A 7,730-nucleotide genomic window follows, 5' to 3' on the forward strand; every position below is an offset into this window, starting at 1 on the left:
GTCAGCGGTCCGCACAGAGAGAGCTCCAGCCCTAGGCCCCACTGTGCAGACCGAATCAGAAGGAAGAGAGTCCTTCGTCCTACCTGCCACATCCCTCACATCCCCCCACTGAACTTGGGAGTGGATCCGTGTTCTAAACACGAGGTGACTCTCGGTTTGCAATGGATCACAAGGGGCCGGGCTTTCCAGAGTCGGCAGGATAAAGAAGTCATTCTGGCTCGGACTCCCCCATCCCACGGTAAACGGTCGGTAACGGTCGCTGGTGACTTTAAATGAGCCGGGGCTGGCCGGGCCGGAGCCGCTATGGGGGTGGGGGGTGGGGGGGTGGGGGGGCGGTGCCTGAGGCACTGCAGAAAGTGGGCCTGAGCCTCGAGGATGGCGGTGCTGCAGGGACCCGTCCAGGCTGCTATATGGCAAGCACTAAGCCACTATGCCTACCGAGATGCGGTTTTCCTCGCAGAACGCCTCTATGCAGAAGTACACTCAGAAGAAGCCTTGTTTTTACTGGCAACCTCTTCTTACCGCTCAGGAAAGGCCTATAAAACATATAGACTCTGGAAAGGACACAGTTGTACTACACCGCAATGCAAATACCTGCTTGCGAAATGTTGTGTTGATCTCAGCAAGCTTGCAGAAGGGGATCAAATCTTATCGGGTGGAGTGTTTCATAAGCAGAAAAGCCACGATGATATTATTGTTCCTGAGTTTGCTGATTCAGCTCGCTTTCCCCTTCCATCGTTGGGACATGTATATTGCAAGGCAGATCGGCTTACCAAAGGATCAGAATGTGACCAAAAGAGCCTTCGTTGAAATCCTTTCCTCCGGTGTCCCTTTGAATCATGATGTGAAATAGGGGGGAAAAGCCAGATCCTGACCAAACATTTTGATTCACATCTCTAGAGAGCTTTAGCAACTGCCTGTCCAAGTGTTGCGCCAAAACACTGGGACCTCGTCCTAGTTTATGTCACAGACAGCCTGAGACCGTTCTTACGGAAACACCCCAGGACACCGTTGAATTAAACGGATTGAATTGAGAATCTTCCAATTCAAAGTACTCCTTGAATACAGACTCCCCAGTGTCTTCTATCGATTCAGCTGTCCTTTCACCTGATACTGTCCCACTGGGAACAGGAACTTCCATATGATGTAAACAGGTTCAACATAAACCAAAAACTGGTCGAAGTGTATTAGGAGGACCAGCAGCAGTTAGTCCATGAGCCCCAAGTGTTGGCATTTTGCCATTAGAAGCCCCAAGTCCCGGAGACGGATCCTATTGACAAAACTGCACTGGTATTAGACACCTTCTGTCGTTGACGTGCCATCCACCGGAGCCCCTTCAAAAAAGTCTGTTGCCAGAATCGGCCAAACCGGAACACAGTCTGTCTTCTCGCAGAGGGGAAAGAGCCGAAAGGTAACCCCAATTCTTGCAAAAACACAAAGTTCTGGTGCGCCGACAAGGGCAACACCTCAGGTATTGAGCCCCACTATGGCATCTCCCCCAAATGCACCGCCTCGAAGAAATTCACGACTCTTGACTAGTGACAGCTCCACAACCGAGGAGAATAGGAGAAAATTAAAAGGGAAGTTTCCACCTAAAATCCCAAACAGAAAAACAAAAAGTAAAGCTAATAAAGGAGGAATAACTCCACCGAACATAAGTGATAGCCATGGAAGTGACAAAATTGGACTCTTCCATCATTCCAGAAGGGAAAATAGCCGCAATCGCGCCTCAGATTCAGGCTTTTAATCTACAAAAAGCAGCAGCAGCGGAAGGCTTGATGAGCCTTCCTCGTGAAAGGGGGAAAGGTTATTTAGCTTTGTGTTCTCACCACGGCAAAGAAGCTGTCAGTCAGTATCTTGAGCCATCTAGCTTCTCACCACCGCAATACCGGTTGGGTACTGTGCCAAATTGGAAGGGCCTATTTTAAACTTTCAGAGTCCACGCAAGCTGAAAGAAAATTCTCAGAGGTTAGAAGGATTGAGAATTACAGAGTCGAAGGCATGGAGATCTGCTCTACAACACTTTGGCATCCTCCGAAAGATGTTGCTCTTTCAGTTCTGTCCAAAGACTTCACAGACAGGGATAAAACTTCGCCAGCCAGAGGCCTGGTGTGCTGCAGGGAACTGTTTCGGTCTGCAACGGGAACACGATATTGCGATTCAATTCTTCCAGAGAACTCTCGAAGTGGATCCAAATGATGCTTATGCCTATAGTGCATTAGGGCGTGAGCTTGTCTTCACTGAAGAATTGGACAAAGCATCAGCTTGTTTTCGAAATGCTATCAGGGTCAATCCCAGACATTGTAAGGCATGGTAAGTGGTAATGAAGTGTAAAGACAAAGCCCTATGGATGGTGCCGGTACTCGCTAGTTTTTCTGGTTAGATAGCTCTTTATTGTCACGAATTTGGTTAAAAATACTTAGGGATGGTACATAGTGCTGAATAACTTCTAACTAAGATGTTTCCTTATGAAACGTATGTCTTGAACAAACTCTGAAATGAACTCATGATCCTAGAATACCAGATCCTTATACTCAACAGTTTCAGTCTTCTAGCAAACTTTTGCAGACGCTGTAGTTGTCTTTGGTTCGTGTATGTGTTTCTTTAGTTGTGTGACTTGATTTGTTACTTTTTCTTCGAGCACCGAAGTGGTGATGGGGACAAGGAGCGCTTGGGAGATTGGAAAGGAATAGCATAGTTCACTTATTGGAGAATAGAAAAATAGATGGAAACAACTCACGAGCTGCTGCTTTTTGACAGTGTTCCAGTTTACGGAGTTACTATGAAGAACTTCACGTACCCTTTCATGTAGCGGTCTCTCTGTTTTACTCTTTTGTACTCGTGTATAAGTGGGCACATAGGAAATTACTACCTAGGTCCTATTGTGATCAACTGAATAAGACATGAGAAAGTGTGGTCCTACCTCTGCCTCAACAGCATACTCACCGTTGACATTGATTGCATTTTTCTGGACTGACTTCATAGTTTAAACGTCAAGAGAAGGCCGGGCGCAGTGGCTCACGCCTGTCATCCCAGCACTTTGGGAGGCCGAGGCGGGCGGGTCACGAGGTCAAGAGATCGAGACCATCCGGGCCAACACGGCGAAACCCCGTCTCTATTAAAAGTATAAAGATTAGCTGGGCGTGGTGGTGGGCACCTGTAGTCCCAGCTACTCGGGAGGCTGAGGCAGGAGAATCGCTTGAACCCGGAGAGGTGGCGGTTGCAGTGAGCCGAGATCACACCATTGCACTCCAGCCTGGGCGACAGAGCGAGACGCCGTCTCAAGAGAAATACATTAAAAAAATAAATACATACATAAGTAAATATCAAGAGAAAGTATAATTCTGAAGTCATAACCCTGTGGTAGTTATTTTGTCAGATACGGTGGTCTTTGGGGTGACTTATTACAGCAGTGGCGTTCTATCATTTGATTTGCTTCTAAATCTGAAGCATTATATTACGGAAACATTTTTTGATTTGCGAATATGTTGTTCAATGGATCATATCTCATTTTGCTGTAGTAGTTACATGGCCCGAAAGATGGCCAAAAAGATAGTGCCAGCTACTGCTGACCAACGTCACAATCAACTTGCCAATACTGCCTTCTCTTCCGATGGCTATGTTCTCCGTCCTATTTTAAGAACTCAGTTCTTCATAAGACTTGTGTCGTTTTCGATTTTTTCCCAAGTCTGGTTGATCCTTGTGTTGTGATGTTTTTAAATGTGTATTGTCTGTTCAGCTCTTTTGCAGGAGTCGCATTCTTAAAAAAATCTTAACCCTATCAAAAATTGTGTTTAAAGGAGGATTATTCAGATCGGCCAGCTTTGACTAGGAAGAGTGTAAATGCTGACGTATTTAGGTAGCTCTAAATACTGAGCAACTTTATTCTAACCACAAAATGGATAGCCTTTCTTTTGTCTTCACTTTCGCTATCATTAGCACAGTGTTTAATACCTTTTCTTCATCTATAACACAATTATAATGATATAGGAAGCCACTCAAATAAGGCAGACATGTTGCGTTGCACTTAAAAAAAAAAAAGAAGAAGAAGAAGAAGAAGTCTCTCTGTGGCACAGAATGAGGTGTGGTTCGAATCTGGAATCTCCAGTGAAAACCAATGAAAGAGGGTGAAACCCCGTGTCTACTAAAAAAAAAAAAAAAAAAAAAAAAAAAAATATGAGCCGGCCATGGTGGCGCTGAGACAGGAGAATCACTTGAACCCAGGAGGCAGAGGTTCCAGTGAGCTGAGATCACGCCGCTGCACTCCAGCCTGGGGGACAGAGCAAGACTCCATCTCAGAAACAAACAAACCCACCAAGCCAGTAAAGGTGTTTAATTCGATGGTGTCAGGCTCAGGTCTCTTGACAGGATACATCCAGCACCCGGGGGGAAACGTCGATGGGTGGGGTGGAATCTATTTTGTGGCCTCAAGGGAGGGTTTGAGAGGTAGTCCCGCAAGCGGTGATGGCCTAAGGAAGCCCCTCCGCCCAAGAAGCGATATTCATTTCTAGCCTGTAGCCACCCAAGAGGGAGAATCGGGCTCTCCACAGACCCCACAACCCCCAACCCACCCCACCCCCACCCCTCCCACCTCGTGAAATGGGCTCTCGCTCCGTCAGGCTCTATTCACACCGTGTGCTTTTGGAACCTCCAGCGTGTGTGTGTGGGTTGCGTGGTGGGGTGGGGCCGGCTGTGGACAGAGGAGGGGATCAAGCGGCGGTGTCCCGCGGGTGCCCGGGACGTGGGACGTGGGGCGTGGGTGGGGTGGCCAGAGCCTAGGGAACTCATCGCCGGTCAGGACGTCTCCCCTCCCGGTCCCCTCTCTGACCTACGCTCCACATCTTCGCCGTTCAGTGGGGACCTTGTGGGTGGAAGTCACCATCCCTTTGGACTTTAGCCGATGAAGGCCGGGCTCCCAAGAGTCTCCCCGGAGGCGGGGTCTTGGGCAGGCTCACAAGGATGCTGACGGTGACGGTTGGTGACGGTGATGTACTTCGGAGGCCTCGGGCCAATGCAGAGGTATCCATTTGACCTCGGTGGGACAGGTCAGCTTTGCGGAGTCCCGTGCGTCCTTCCAGAGACTCATCCAGCGCTAGCAAGCATGGTCCCGACGCTCCCAGCTCCCAGCAGAGGCACTTTTGTTCACACAGGATCCTGGGCAGGAAAGTTCTCAGCAGGCTTAGGCCTCCTAGCCAAAAAGCCAAAACCACTTCTGGGATTTTTTTCAAAGAGCCAGTGGTTCCACAAGGGGCCGTGGGTAGTTGTGGAAATGGAGAGAAGTGTTTGCACATACATATTTGAGACAGAACGGACAGGGCTCGGTCACAGATCACTTAGGACACGGGCAGATGCACATGGAGAAAACTCTTCCGGCATCCTAGGGGAACAGAGGTACGATTTTTCGAGACAGTCGAGGGAGAAGCCACACCAGATTTTAGGATTGGATCTTTATTCCTATGTAGTTTCTATGAGGTATCCAAGTCCAGAAATCAACTCGCCAGTTCTGTACAGCATTCTGTAGGGAGATCAAATCTGGGATGTCAGAAGTTAAGAATTCGGGCCTTGGTGAGGGATTAGATTAGATGTACTTGAGCTTATTTTGCAAAAAAAGAGAGGGCGGGAGATAGCGAGAGCCAGAGCCAGAGACCGAGACAGACAGACAGAGAGAGAGAGAGAGAGAGAGAGAGAGAGAGACAGAGAGACAGAGAGACAGAGACAGAGAGACAGAGACAGAGACAGACAGAGAGAGACAACGATACACAAAGAGGGAAAGACAGAAAAAGAGAGAGAGAGAGACAGATAAAGAGACAGACGGAGAAAGACACAGATGGACAGAGACAGAGAGAAACAGAAAGAGAGAGAAACAGAGACAGGAAGGGAGAGAGACAGGCAGAGAGAGAGAGAGACAAACAGACAGGCAGACAGACAGGCAGAGAAAGAGAGTAAGACAGAAGGCAGACACACACACCCCCCCACACCCCCCCCACACACACACAGAGAGAGAGAGAGAGAGAGAGAGAGAGACAGAGACAGACAGAGAGACAGAGAGAAAGAGACAGAGAGAGAAAGACAGAGAGAAACAGACAGAAAGAGAGACACAGACAGAGACAGAGAAACAGCCGACGGGGGGGGGGGAGAGAGAGAGAGAGAGAGAGAGAGAGAGAGACAGAGAGAGACAGACAGACAGACAGGCAGAGAAAGACAGTAAGAGAGAAGACAGACACACAGAGAGAGAGACAGAGAGACAGAGACAGAGAGAAAGAAAGACAAAGACAGAGAGAGAGAGAGAGACAAACAGACAGACAGGGAGAGAGACAGAGAGACTAAGACAGAAGACAGACACAATGAGAGAGACAGAGACAGAGAGAAGGAAAGACAAAGAGAGACAGACAAAGAAAGACAGACACGGACAGAGAGAGACAGAGAGAAACAGACAGAAAGAGAGAGAGAGAGAGAGACACGCAGAGAGAGAGTGAGAGAGACAGGCAGGCAGAGAGAGAGTAAGACAGAAGACAGACAGAGTGAGACAGACAGGCAGAGAGAGACAGAGAGAAAGAAAGAGAGAGAGAGACACGCAGAGAGAGAGAGTGAGAGAGACAGGCAGGCAGAGAGAGAGTAAGACAGAAGACAGACAGAGTGACAGAGACAGGCAGAGAGAGACAGAGAGAAAGAAAGAGAGAGACAGACAGACAGAGAAAGACAGAGACGGAGAGAGAGACACAGAAAGAGAGAGAGAGACAGAGACAGAGAGAAACATACAGACAGGGGGAGAGAGAGAGAGAGAGACCGACAGACAGACAGGCAGACAGGCAGAGAAAGGGAGTAAGACAGAAGACAGACACAGTGAGAGAGACAGGCAGAGAGAGAGAGACAGAGAGAGAGAAACAGACAGGCAGAGAGAGAGAGACACAGAGAGAGAGAGAGAGAGAGAAGACAGACAGAGAAAGAGAGAGACAGAGACAGACAGAGAGACAGAGAGAGGGGGAGGAAGGGCGTGCTCAAGAAATAATCACACATATTTTATAATGCTTTTGATCACATAAACGGTGGCCGGGGTATACTTTGAAAACAACGACAACAACAACGACAACGACAACAGCAACGACAACAACAACAACAGCAACAAGAGCAGCAGCAGCATTCGCCTACGGATTTCTAGAAAATAAGATGTCATGATGAAGTATATAGTAAACATCAACCGGCTCTCACTGCACGTTGAGAGATTCACAAAAGCGCTAGTTAACAACAGGAAAAAACAGCAGCTAACGTGTCTTGGGGGAAATAGACGTCTTCCTGAAAACTGGGGATTTCTACTTCACCTGAAAAGAAAGACATACGAGAAAGGAAAAACACGAACAAAACAAAACAAAACAAAACAAAACAAGCCAACAAACACGGGCCAAGGCACCGTCCCTGGAAATCTGAAGTGAGCAAAGTTATTAGTTTTCAGAAAGCGTTTCTATTTTGGGCAAGTACTAAGAAGGCCCAGACTAGAGCCGTGGCGCCCTTCGCATTGTGAAACTCTGCTGGCCGGAGGGCGGAGAAACTAAAACATCACGATTAAAGGTGACCGAGACCCAGCCAGGGTGAAGCTTTCCTAGGGAGGGAGGCCTGAGGCGGGAAGCAGCGGGGGGAAAAGCCTCACAACTGCAGACCCGCCCGCTTGCCCACGCGGGTCAAGGGCTATGCCATCGGCCCAAGCTGCCTCTGGGGAAGTGGGACCGTGCCGC

The 7,730-nt window shown here is 48.5% G+C and overlaps 1 pseudogene; it reads left to right on the plus strand.

Moving 5' to 3' along the window:
* The first annotated feature begins 315 nt into the window (after nt 1-315).
* Nucleotides 316-3,106, plus strand: LOC134808094 (cell division cycle protein 27 homolog; annotated as a pseudogene).
* The last annotated feature ends 4,624 nt before the right edge of the window (nt 3,107-7,730 follow it).

This window comes from Pan troglodytes, chromosome 14 (genome assembly GCF_028858775.2).
Source record: "Pan troglodytes isolate AG18354 chromosome 14, NHGRI_mPanTro3-v2.0_pri, whole genome shotgun sequence".
NCBI lineage: Eukaryota > Metazoa > Chordata > Mammalia > Primates > Hominidae > Pan > Pan troglodytes.